Source organism: Canis lupus, chromosome 24 (assembly GCF_003254725.2).
Source record: "Canis lupus dingo isolate Sandy chromosome 24, ASM325472v2, whole genome shotgun sequence".
NCBI classification, from domain to species: domain Eukaryota; kingdom Metazoa; phylum Chordata; class Mammalia; order Carnivora; family Canidae; genus Canis; species Canis lupus.
Window position 1 is genome coordinate 19,664,057 of NC_064266.1, and position 13,129 is coordinate 19,677,185.

Sequence of the window (13,129 nt, forward strand, 5' to 3'; positions counted from 1 at the left end):
GGTGTAGCCACAGTTGATATGAATAACCTTCCCTCCCTCTCCCCCTTCCCCTTTCTCCCCCTTCCCACCCTTCCCTCTGTTCCTCCTCTCCCTTCCTCTGTTTCTTCTCCTTCCCTCTCTTTTCCTCTTTCTCCTCCTCCTCCTGAGTAGTAGGCTGTAGGCAGTTAGGTCCATGCTGCTCAGGGATAAGCTCTATTCTCTCCCAGATTATGGGGGCGGCCCTCTGTGAAGGGCGGTAACTTTCATAGGGAAGGAAGAGAAAGGCACTTCACATCTCCCTTCCCATGCTCTCTCACTTATTTGGCTGTTTTGTCTCTCTGGCCTTTCTCCAGGGGCAGAAATGGGGGCAGGGGGTGGAGGGAGTTAAGAACTAGAACCTTTTAAAGGCTACCCAAGGAGGAAGTATTAAAACCCATCTTCAAGAGTAGGGAACTCTCTCTCGTGCCTATAAAATGAAACTGGAAGGTGCTTTTGACATTTTAAACGGCTGTCTTTGTAGGCTGCGGTCAGCACCTGAGCCTAGGCGCTCTAATGGAGGAAAGCTTGTCTGTTGGGTCGCTTTTGATCAGTGTGATGAAAAGAGTAAGCCTTGCCTTTCACAGTGCTAGGGTGAGTAGGCAGTTTATTCAGTTCCCACAGCCAGCTAGGGCAGATGCTGGCACTCAGGTGATGAGGTGACTTCTCCCACCCCCCATATTATAAGTAGCCATGTTAGGATGATTGGCTGTATCTGTCTCACTCCCAAGTCTGTGTCCCTCATCCTTGGTTTACCCATCTTCTGGTGCTGATAGCAGGATTGGATCCACGGCATGTAGGCAGAGCCATGTTTCACTGTGCCTTTTGGTGAAACGTCCCCACACAGCATGTCTGGAGCCTTTCCTAAGAGAACAGATGGTCGTGGGACCCAGAACACCATCAGGGCTCCCAGTGCCTCTTCTCCCAGTCTGTGTTTTCCTTGAGGGTGGCACCCACCCACACGTTCCCAGAACAGCAGCAGGACCCTGGCGTGCACTAGGACAAGAGCTTTCTTTTTTATTTCATTTTTGATAAGCTCTACAAAGACGCCTTAGTGAGAAGCCAGCTCTGCCTCTTGCTCACAGAATAGGCTGTTCTTGGGCAGGCGGCTTTGTTCCTGCGGGTCTTTGCCACCAGCCTCCCAGGAAGAACCTGTTTGAGACCTGTGGGGGCGTGAGAGGAATGGGTAGGCGCTTTGAGATTTCATCTATAGCAGTGAAAGCTTTCAAGCCTGTGGGAACAGACTTCATCTGGAAGGAACATGATGGGGGTGGGGGAGCACCCTCAGGACTTAAGGGTCTTCACAGGCATGAAGCCCCCCTGGGCCTCAAGAAGGAAGAAGAAATGCTCCTAATACCCCTGGTTTTCATCCCTGTTATTCTCTGCTTGGCTGCCTCAACATTCCCTTGTCAGATTTCTTTTTCTCTGCTTCTCCCAAGTGGTGACTGTTGGAAGTCCCCTGCGTGCCCTTCCACCCCTGGGCCCAGTTCCTCACATTGCTTGGCTGTGTGACTCCAGTGATTACAATTCCTGGGAGGAAGAATCTGATTGACCCAGGTTCGGGTCAGGCAAACACTCTTGATCCAGCCTGCTGTGGCCTGGTATCCACCGCTGCTGATTCGGAGCCGGTCCAAAGAAATAGCCGTGGAAGTAAGATAGCCAAAATCCCCTCGCAGCCGCCAGAGAGATCTGCATAGCACAGACTGACTTTGACCACATGGACATTTCAAGTGCTGCTGGTGGTTGCCAGTTACAGCCTCGAGGCCACTCTCAAGGCTCACTCTGGTGCCTTCTGTGGCCTCTAGCGGAGCACAGCATGCGCATGGCTTCAAAGAAAGGCCTGTGTCACCTCTCTGTGGTGCCAGAAGGGAAAATGAAAACTTTGCTGTCACCAGCCAAGCACCTCCTAGTAGCATGACAGGCATCGAGGTGGGAGGAAGGAGGTGGCAGGATAACCTGCCAAGTATGTGCCTTGAGGATCAAGTGGATTCTCACAGCTCCTTCCTTGCCTTCAGTAGCTTCGTCATCTTTATTGTTGAACTTGGTCTGACACACAGCTAGGCTTATGTCGCTTTTACTCATATCAGCAGGCCACATGCCTGCCATTGTCAGAGCAACCTCAAGTGGATTGAAGGAATTCTTTTTTTATCCTCTTAAAAAGTAGTTAACATTTCATCCTTGGGATTGGGTTTAAGTTGTCAGTAGCCTGGCTTCTATATGAGAAAAACCAGAGGTCCCTCAGCCCTATCTTGTCAGCAGGTCCACTTAGCGGGCATCTGAGGTGGCCACTCTCTTGCAGCCCCTGTCTCCAACCCCTTGTTTTTCTTTAACCCCTATCTCCCCTCTCTTCTCTGCTTTATTCCATCCACCCTCCCTGCTGTTTCTGGTGTTCGGAGGAAGGCTTACCCCCAGTAGAGTCTCCACAGACTGGTCCTTCCCCTTGCCTCCACCCCATGGCGTCTTCGGTCAGACAGGCTGGCACTGTTCGGCCAGGGCTGCAACAGGACCCTTTTACTTCCTACAGCAGGTGTTTATGAAGCAGCATCAGCAGCAAGCCAGGCTCTAGGGGCATGACTAGTGAACAGCATAGGCAAAGACTTAATCTGCTGGGGCTTCCCTGGGGTGATGTGGCCAGTAGCTTGCAGGTGTGAATGTCAGGTGGCAAGAAGCGCTGTGGAGAGATGGAAGCAGAGTGCAGGCATGGGGAGGGGTTACTGCTTTTGGTGAGGGTGGTTGGCAAAGGTCTCTGACAAAATGACCATTTTAATATTGACCCAGAGGAGGTTGGGAGTGAGCATTGTGGAAGAGTCTCAGGCAGAGGGCCTGAAGCTGGGGCATGCTTGGTGTGTTTGGGGAATAGCAAGGAGACCAGTGTGGCTGGACTGGATGGTGTGAGGGGAAAGCTGTGGGAGAAGGAGGTGATGGTGGGGCCTTGTAGGTTGGTTTAAGAGCACTGGCATTCTGAATCCTCAGTGAGGTGGCAGCCATTAGAAGGTCAGGAGCTGACTTGGATTTATTTATTTATTTATGCGTTTATTTTAAAATTTTTATTTGACAGAGAGTGCACAAGCAGGGGGAGCAGCAGGGAGAGGGAGAAGCACGCTCCCGGCTAAGCAAGGAGTCCAATGCAGGGCTCGATCCCAGGACACTCGGATTATGACTCAAGCCAAAGGTGGCTGACACCTAACTGACTGAGCACCCCCCAGGTGCCCCTGACTTGGGTTTTAATGGGCCCACTTCCTTTGGGCTACTGACCTTCTATGGGCAGGGACAGAAACAGGGCTCTGGTTGTATCTTGGGTATGTAGTGTGCTGGCCTGGCCAGGAGGGAAGAGGTGGTGCCAGGTGGACAGTGAGCCCCACCAAGAGGGGTGTAGCATCCTTGAGTGGATTTCACATCTTGCCTCTGCCCTGTAACTTATGAGAGCTTGGACAAATTGTCCCACTTGTCTCAGCTTCTGTGTGCCATCTGTAAAATGGGAGTAACAACACCTGCTGGGGGCAAGTGCGTTCCTTGGGGCGGGGAGCAGTGACAGCCACGTCTTAGTGCACATAAGGTCGTTAAGGCTGCCAGTGTCCCAGGCACTGAGTGATGATGTATCCCTATCGGTCCTTCGGCCAGTCAGCACCACCTAGGATGCCTAGAGTGGGAGAAAGGTAGAGTCCCAGTGGTAACACTCAGCCCCTAGAGTGGCCCAAATTCACTCACAGGACAGGGTTGGAGCTGAGACCTCATCCTCTGTTCCTTACACATAGGGAAGTAGGCACTGATAAGATAGATCTGAGTGAGTATTCATGTTCAAACAGGCCTACACCTTGCCTGCAGAATAGAACATATTGGCTAAGAAAGTTGCAGCTGATCTAAATGGGTGTACTCAGGGAGGCTGTTAGCATTTGTTTCCCTTGTTTCCTGGTGGGCATGAGAGGGGCAGGGTTGGGCTATACCAGTCTGGCTGTGCAAGTCAAAGTGCCAGTCCTTTTCTTTTTTTAAACTGAAGTATAGCTGACCTATACTGTTTCACTGGTTTCAGGTGTGCAACACAGCTCTTAAACAAGTCTGCATCCCGCTGTATTGTTGTATTGCCCCCCCCATCCCCCGTCCCCAGCTGCCATCCCAGGGTGTCTTCGTTTCCTTAACATAATGCAATTTTAACATTTTGGAAATAGACCTTGCTGTGGAAGCCTTATTTTCTTTTCTCTGGAACTGTGATTACCAGCATACACAGTCAGGCCAGTGTCCCATGATCTTTTCATGGATAAGAGCAGAAGGCTCATGTGTCTTAAATGAACCGAACAATGAACATAGCATGCTTGTATGTGTAACTGACTTGTGAAGTTTTCAGACATAGAGAAACATCCAAATAAATACCCCTGTGCCCATGACCTAGATTCTGTGATGGTTAACATCTTGTCACGTTTGCCGTTTCTGTCTTCTTAGAGAAAACGCGCGCGCGCGCGTGTGTGTGTGTGTGTGTATAATCTATGGGTTGTTCACCGAGTCACTTCAGCTGCAGACATCATGACACTTCACCTTTAAATACTCGAGCATCTGGGCAGCCCGGGTGGCTCAGTGGTTTAGCGCTGCCTTCAGCCCAGGGCAGGATCCTGGAGACCGGGATCGAGTCCCATGTCAGGATCCCTGCATGGAGCCTGCTTCTCCCTCTACCTGTCTCTGCCTGCCTCTCTCTCTCTCTCTCTGTGTCTCATGAATAAATAAAATCTTAAAAAAAAATAAATACTCGAGTGTGCTCTAAAAATGAGAATATTCTCCTTATCCTCCTACTGGTCACACTTAAGAAGATTTAAAATGATTTGATAGTACCTAAAGCCAAATTCATATTGAAACCACCCCAGTTGTAATTAAAGCGTTTATTTTTTTTTTAATAGCCAGCATTCTTTTAAGGTTTATTCATTGTAGTTGGATATTGTTTCTAGTATCAACCTAGAAGAATCCTTACTCAGGTTTTTTTCGTAATGACCCTAATTTTTCAGAGAGCAGGCTTGTTCCCTTACTGAATGCCCTACGTCTGTCCCTTATTGTCTCCTGGTGTTGTTGGACTTCTCCGACACCGGCCTGGTGCTGTCTTCCGTCACTTCATATGGGGTGCTATATGCTTCATACCCAGCACACCATGGGGGAACATCCCTTTTTGTGATGCTGAATTTCATCTTTTCTGTAAAGGTACACTTTCCCCTTTGCAGTAAGCAGACAATATGTGGGGTTCTTGGGCATCATGCCTCTGTCTAATCCTCATCCACCTTTCACCTCTGGCATTGACACCATTGATAATTCTTGCTGGAAGATACCATTTCATTGGCATTTACAAAGTGGCAGTTTTAAAATTCCTTTATACTTCCTACATTTATCAGCTGCTATTCTATAAAATAGGGTAAAGCTTAATTCTTTTCCTTTAATTGTCAAATTTTAAAGTGAAGAACTTGTTTTGTCATCTCTGGTGGTGGCAAATGACTGCCCCTCCCCCATCTACTTATTTATGGGTTTTTTGTTGTTGTTAATATACTGTGGAATCATAAATTTCCTCAGAGCTTAGAATCATTGATAATCATTATTCTTTTTGATATTTACATTATCCCAGATTTGGCTATTAGGAGCCCCTTTGGGCTGCCTCTGATACCTTTTTGATACGTTCCCCTTGTTTCTTAATCACCTCCTTAGTTCCCCTCCTCTGGTCCTGGCATCAGTCATCTCTCCTAAGAGCTCTGTATCCTTTCAGTGGGTCTCATTGATTTTTTTTTCCCCATTAATAGCTTTATTGGATATAATTTATGTACCATAAGATTTACCCATTCATCCATAGGCTTTTGAACTTGAACATTTTTGGTGGTTAAAAACTGATTTTGTGGAGTGCCTGGCAGTAGAGCATGCAGCTCTTCATCTCGAGGTGGTGTTTTAAGCCCCATGTTAGGTGTGGAGTCGTGTTAAACTGATTTTATGAAGTGCTCATGGGTTGTTATCTGTAAGCTGGGTTAATTGTTATCTGTAAGCTAGGAATTGCTTTTCTCTCTAAAAAGAGTATTGTTACCTGCTATTTCTCATGGAAAAGGCCAAGGGTGTTTTGGATAACTTATTATCCAGTTCTCCCTTTGGTGTTCATGGTGATGTTTGTTTATTTTTATTTCTCTTTTTCCTCCTCTGTTCTTTTACCTACTGAAGAACTCAGCTGAGTCCTCATATTCCTTCCCCCAGCTCCCTTTAACTTCGGTAGGATACATTCTAGCAGTGGAGGGGGAGGGGGAGAAAGGAGAGAGGAGGAGAAATAGTCCACTGCTGGGACTGCTGTCTCTGCTCTTGCTGCCTTTACTCGTCCCCTTCCAGGAGCTCAGACCTCCCTGGCCTACCTTCAATTCCTCTGACACACTGAGCCCATCCCACCCAGGGAGCTCTCTGGCTCTGTGTTTCTGTGCCACCACCCTGCTGCTGCTCCCCACCACAGGCAGGCTCTTATCAAGCACAGCTTCCATGGCAGCCGTCAGTGAGTCTCTCCTGACTGACCCTTGGCTGAATGGTTTTTCACACAAGCACACCACATGTGCCTGATTGTCCAGCAGTGGCACCCATCTATTTCCTTCTTGGTCTTCCTCATAGGCAGTCTGAGTACAGTGGCCTCCACTCTTTCCCCAGCAGACTGCAGGCCTTAAGAGACTAGACCCACACTGGTGGTGTTCTCCAGGGTCTCTCCCCATCAGCACCTGGCATGGAGTCACACAGGGACTGTTGGAATAGTGGTCATTTAGGATCTAGCTGGAATGGGGAAAGCCCATATTCTTGTTAGGTTTGGCATAGTATGTCTGTTTCCCTTAAGTTAGAATAAGAAGGAAAATACTTAGGTTTTGGACTTTGCCCCATCCCTGTGGATTAATAAAATTGTGACTACTTCCTCTCACACCTACTACATACAAAGCAGCACGCCAAGCCCTTCCCTCAGTCATTCAACAAACGTGTTAGGAGCTAGGAAAAGCCTCGGCTCTGCCCTTGAGATGCTTACCTTGAGGGAGTGCCTTCCCCTGTGCCTACTTTTTTTTTTTTTTTTAATTTTTATTTATTTATGATAGTCACATAGAGAGAGAGAGAGAGGCAGAGACATAAGCAGAGGGAGAAGCAGGCTCCATGCACCGGGAGCCTGACGTGGGATTCGATCCCGGGTCTCCAGGATCGCGCCCTGGGCCAAAGGCAGGCGCCAAACCGCTGCGCCACCCAGGGATCCCCCCTGTGCCTACTTTTACAGGAGAAGTGCCCTGAGCCGCCCATACCTGGGTGGAAGTGCCATGTGGTCTTAGATGTGTATGGCTTTGGCTGGCAGGAGGGGAGAGCTTGCCAAGTGTGTGGAGGGGGAAAGGGAGCCTTTGGTTTTTCTGCAAGTACTTACCCACCATCTCTTTTGTGCAAGGCGCTATTCTAAGCACCAATAGTATAGGAATGAAAAAGACACATCATGGTGCCTGTCCTCATAGATCTTACACTGTAGTAGGAAAGAAAATAACAGATATGACTGATTAGCAAAAATATATTGTACATTAGCTAGTCAGTGCAGAGGAGGGGACAGGAGAAGGTTGAGATTTTAGATAGACCCAGGAAGACTTCAGTGAGAAAGTAACATTTGAGACAAGACCTGAAGAAGGTTAGGGAGTGGTCCATGTGACTATGCAGTAAGAGCATCTTAGAGAACAGCAGGGATGGGGCAGCACAGGTGGCTCAGCGGTTTAGCGCCGCCTTCAGCCCAGGGTGTGGTCCTGGGGGCCCCCGGATCGGGTCCCACATCAGGCTCCCTGCATGGAGCTTCTGTCTCTGCGCCCCCCCCCCCCCCCCGTCTCTCATGAATAAATAAATAAAAATCTTTAAAAAAAAAAAAGAGAGAGAGAACAGCAGGGATAAAGGACCCAGGGTGATAGTATCCCTGGTGTCTATAGAGAACAGAAAGAAACCGTGTTCTTGGAGTGGAGAAGTGTGTGAGAGTAATCAGAGATGAAGTCAGTGGGATGCCATGTGGGGTGGCAGCTCTTCCAGGGCTTTGTAGACCATTTTTAGGACTTGGATTCTATTCTAAGTAAGATGGGGAGCTAAGGGAGGGCCTTGAGCAGAGGAGTAGTAGGGTCTGACATTTTTTTAGGAGAATGTCCTTCTAGCTGCCGTGTCAAGTTTAAACTGTAGGAGAAAGAGGGCAGAAGCAGGGATATGGGGTTGGGGGTTGGGGGAGGAATGCTGTGATCATCTGGAGCCAAGCCCCAGAACTCATGCCTTTAATCCCATATACCCTACAGATTCCCGCTTCTGTGTTTTCTGGAAAACAGAAAAAAAGAAAAGCTGAAGATCATGCATATTTCTACCATTACCAAATAGCCACTGTTAAGTATTGTTTTCCTTCTATGCATCTCCACCTGCTCCACCCCAGCCCCATGACATATAATGTGGCAGTCCTTTTATTCGTATTGTGATAAATTGGGAAATGAAAGGCATGCCCACAAGGACATGAATTGTAGTTCATGTTCTGGGATCCTGTGCGTTCTTCCCATCATGGGGCCTTCTTGAAAATATACTTTTGGTCATAGAATTGAAAGAGATTTAGCAAAAGGTTAGGAGTATTTCCAGATAAGAGATGGGGTATGTCCTTACACTTGTTTTCTGTGATGGGGGAAGAAGAAGCTGGCTCCCTCTTTGGGTAGGCACTTGACGTTTGATCATACCACGTGCATGGGCTTCTCAGAACTCCCAATTCAGGAAGGTTGCCCAGGGAATGCAACCACAGAGGCCTGGAAATGGAGCAAAGACATAGGCTTTGAATTCATAACTCTTAGCTAGCTACTGCCGGGTGGAGAATCTCTTTTCACTCATTATGATGGGGCAAGTGGATAGTTGACTATAAAAGTGGCATGACTTCTCTAAACATTTTATTTCAAATCCAAGCATAAATCATTTACTAAAGGCCCATGTCTTTTAGGGTGGCTCTTCGAGTAGTTTCCCATCAAGGTTCTTGCGAAAATCTAGTTTTGGATTCTTCTAAAGTCAAAACAGTAAGGACTATTGTGAGGTCATATCAGTGCCACACCCTTCTAGATTTTTTTTTTTTTTTTTTTAAGATTTATTTGTTAGAAGGGTGCCTGGGTGGCTTAGTTGGTTAAGCATCTGCCTTCGGCTTAGGTCGTGGTCCTGGAATCTCCAGATCCGGCCCTGCATCAAGTTCCCTGCTCAGTGCGGAGCCTGCTTCTCCCTCTGCCCCTCCCCCTGTTAATGCTCTCTCTCTCTCTCTCTCTCTCTCTCTCTCTCTCTCTCTCTGTCTCTCAAATAAAGAAATGAAATATTTAAGAAGAGTAAAGGTTTATTTATTTGAGAGAGAGAGAACATGCGTACATGCAGGAGAGGAGGGACACAGAGAAAATCCTCAAGTGGACTCCCTTTTGAGCTGGGAGCCTGACATGGGCTGGATTCCCCAGGCCCTAATATCATAACTTGAGCTGAAATCTAGTCAAACACTCAACTGACTTAGCCACCCAGGTGCCCCAAACCTTTCTAGAGTTTTAAGATTTCTTTCTTCAAACATACATTAGTCTTATTCACACACACACATATTCACTAGGAGTATTTTTTGTGACTTGCCTTTGTTGAGTCTTTCCAGTCAGCTGACCACTCTTTTTCTGTTCACACTCAGTTCATTTCTTTGCATACTGTTTATGTTTCCTGTCCTCAATAAGTGTAACTGACATAAATGAGTTTGCGGGTAACATAGCTGACCGGCCCTTCCTAAGCATAAAGTGCACGTGGGGAAGAAGAATTGGAGGTGATTAGAGACGGGGCTGAAGGCTCCTTTGCTGTGCTGGAGCTGTGCAGGCTGTGGTGTGTAGGAGTCTTTGGCAAGGCAGTTAAGTAAAAGGCGGTTGAGGGAGCTTCTGTAGATAAGAAGATAGAGGAAGGGAAAGAGCCATGCCTGAGTCAGTATGCCCATTTGCACCTAGGTCAGTACATCCATTTGGGAATGGTGGCTTCAAATGCAAATCTACAGAAAAATAAGTAATTTTCAGTTTGGTTCCCCCTCCTCCATTCAACCATTGTTCTTTTATACTTGAGAAAATACCTGTTGAGTCGAAAGCCAAAGTCCATTCTCCCTCTCCCATCGGTAAATGGCAAGAGCTTTATTTTGTTTGGCAAGTTTGGAGTGTGGGATATTCTGTTTTATTGTTATTGTTGTTGGACTTAGTTTTGGGCTTTTTGTCTTTAATTTTAAGATTCTCTGTAGTTTGGACCCTGTAAAATCCTGCCTTTGAAAACCACCTGCAAAGATACCATCAGCAACTGAAAACCACATTGTGAGTCATGAGCTTTAAGTGCCACAGGTGTGTAGCCCTCACTACAGATCCTTCTGCAGTCCTCCTCCCCACCCTGGAGAGGGTACAGGGGCTCTGCCTTCCGTGATGCATTCTTGCGTTATTAGTGAAATAATTACCCTGTGGTCCCCTTGAATCTCCAGACCCTGGCCTTGGGTCTTCACCACTGCTTCCATGACTTGCACTGAGTACCAGGAGCACGGTGCAAGGGCATTTGCTCAGCAGCCACTGGCCACGTCTGCCTTTCCTGGTTCCTCCTGAGCGAGCACACCCTGAAACAGGCGAGCTCCAGGAAAGAGCAGCTGTGGGGGAGGTGAACTTGAGATTGTTCTCCACATCCTTTTTTTTTTTTTTTTTTTTTTTTTTAAGCTCTCCTGCTCCTTCTCTAAGGATTTGAGTCTGGTTCTTCCCCCCAAGAACAGCTGAATTGTTTGGGAGGAAACTCAGATGAAGGTGACATCAACGCTTTCAACAGCCAAAGGCTGCTTTACTGGTCTCTCATGCAACCATAGCGTTTGCTCTTTTCATGGTCTTTGTGCTTTTAACCAGAGACTCTCAAATTTTTGCATTTTTTTCCCTCCCTGATTAGTAATTTAAAGGTGCTGAAAGTAAAAGCTGTCATTCTGGGATTACCCCTCAGAGTCTTCCTCCCATACAGGAAAGAGATTCTAAATAAGATTCCTTATGCTTGTCCTGCTGGTTCTTAAAGATTGTGCAGGCGAAACCACTCTTAAAGGTGCTGCTGGTCTGGAGGGTACCAGGGGTTGAGCCTACTGCAGCAGAGACGTAGGACTGAAGGCCAGGTTTGTGACCTCAAGCTGCCTTCAATCAGGAGAGACAATAATTCTTGAAATGGAGAATGCAGAGCTGTCCTGGGCAGCCTGTGGGTCATGAGGCATAGGTTTGTATGTAGTCAGAAATGCAAAGAGAGGCCCATGCTGGTGATGGGTTTTGCTAATAGTGGCCTCTGGAGCTTAGAGTGTCAGCTGTCATATCTGACTGTAACCTCAGTTGCCTTCTCTCATCAGAGCATGCTTTCTCTAGGAAATTATGGCACTAGCTTGGCAGGTGCTTTCATTGGTCAAGGGCTCCAGATCCTGGCACACAGATATCCAGAGTAAAAATGGGAGCAGTGGCTGAGACTTTACCAGCCACCTGCTTTACTTGCTCCCTCCCTTTACAGAGGAAGTACCTCGCTACTCACTGCCAGGTTGGATATAGGAGGTAAACATGTGTAGGATTTTAGTGAATCTTAATTTTTTCACTTAAAAAAAAAAAAAAACAGTTTTGTGGAGGTATAATTGACATCCAGTAGACTGCTCGTGTTTAATGTGTATGTGCTCGTGTTTAATGTGTATGATTTCATAAGTTTTGATATGTCTCTTTGTTATTCTTCAAAACCTCCTCTTTCCATCCCTAGCAATCTGTGGCATGCTTTTCTATCAGAATTTGTATTTTCTAAAATTTAATATACATGGAATTGTACAGTGTATAGACCCATGTCTGGCTTCGTTTGCTTCAGCATAATTATTTTGAGATTTTTTTTGTTCCGTGTTATCGATAGTTCATTCTTTTTTATTGCTGAATAGTTTCCTTTTATATGGATGTGCTTGTTTATCCACTCACCAGTTGGCAGAGGTTTGGATTGTTCCAGTTTTTGGCTATTCCAAGTGAGTTTGCTATGGACATTTGTATATAAGTCTTTTTGTATGGCTGTCATTTATCCAGGATAAATGGAATGGCCCCGTCATATGGGAGGTGTATGTTTAACTTAGATGGCCAACCTGTTTTCCAAAGTGGTCGTTTCATTTCATATTCCCATGTGCAGTGTGTAAGAATTCCAGTTCCTCCACATCCTTACCACTGCATATGATCAGTCTTTTTAATTGTACTCATTCTAATCAGTAGTAGTCCTATCTCCCAGCCGTTTTAATTTGCATTTTTATGGTGACTAATCATATTGAGCATCTTTTCATGTGCCTACTTGCCACCTGATATTTTTTTCAGTAAAGTATCAATTCAAATCTTTGCCCTTTTTAAATTGAGCTGTTTGTTTTCTTACCGCTGAATTTTAAGAGTTCTTTATATATTCTGGACACAAGTTCTTTATTGGATCTATGATTTGTGAAGATTTTTCTCCTAATCTGCCTTGAGTTTTCATTCACTTAAAAGTGCCTTTCAGAGTGCAGAAATTTTTAGTTTTGATGAAGTTCAGTTTATTCTTTTGTGCTTTTTTGGCCTCCTATCTAAGAAATCTTTGTCTCACAGTCATAAAGATTATTTCCCTATGTTGTCTTCTAGAAGTTTTATGGGTTTATGTTTACATTTAGGTCAATTACCCATTTTGGGTTGATGTTTGATCATGATGTGAAGTATAGGTTCAAGGTTTTACTTTTTACCTGTGGGCATCCAGTTGTTCCAGCCCAATATAGTTTTCATATCTAGAAGTTTGGTTTGACTCTTTCTGTCCTCTACTAATTCTAACATCTCTGTCAGTTTTGGAGTGGTTTGAATTGATTGATTAGTCTTCTCATGGCGGGTCGTGTTTTCCCTCTTGTTTGCATGCTTGGTAATTTTGGGTGCTGGACATTATGAATTTTACTTTTTGGGGTGCTAGATATTTTTATTCCTGTAAATCTTCTTGGGCTTTGTACTGGGAAGCACTTAAGTTACTTGGAAACCATTTTGTCCTTTTAGGTATCTCTTTTATGATTTGTCAGGTAGGTCCGGAGCAGTGCTCAGTTTGGAGCTGATGATTCCCAGCTACTGAGATGAGA

At 46.0% G+C, this 13,129-nt stretch overlaps 1 protein-coding gene and 1 long non-coding RNA gene across 7 annotated transcripts in view; one reads left to right on the plus strand and one right to left on the minus strand.

Moving 5' to 3' along the window:
* FKBP1A (FKBP prolyl isomerase 1A) overlaps positions 1-13,129 on the plus strand; it is a 31,786-nt gene that overhangs the window by 1,148 nt on the left and 17,509 nt on the right. The window lies entirely within an intron of this gene.
* The window catches only part of LOC112673724 (uncharacterized), a 46,227-nt gene continuing 37,556 nt past the window's right edge, over positions 4,459-13,129 (minus strand). For 2 of the 3 annotated variants that reach the window (XR_003145014.3, XR_007405654.1), the window contains one exon: positions 4,459-8,783. This is a non-coding gene — a long non-coding RNA (uncharacterized LOC112673724). The remainder of the gene's footprint in view (positions 8,784-13,129) is intronic. The other variant, XR_007405656.1, reaches the window with a different exon arrangement.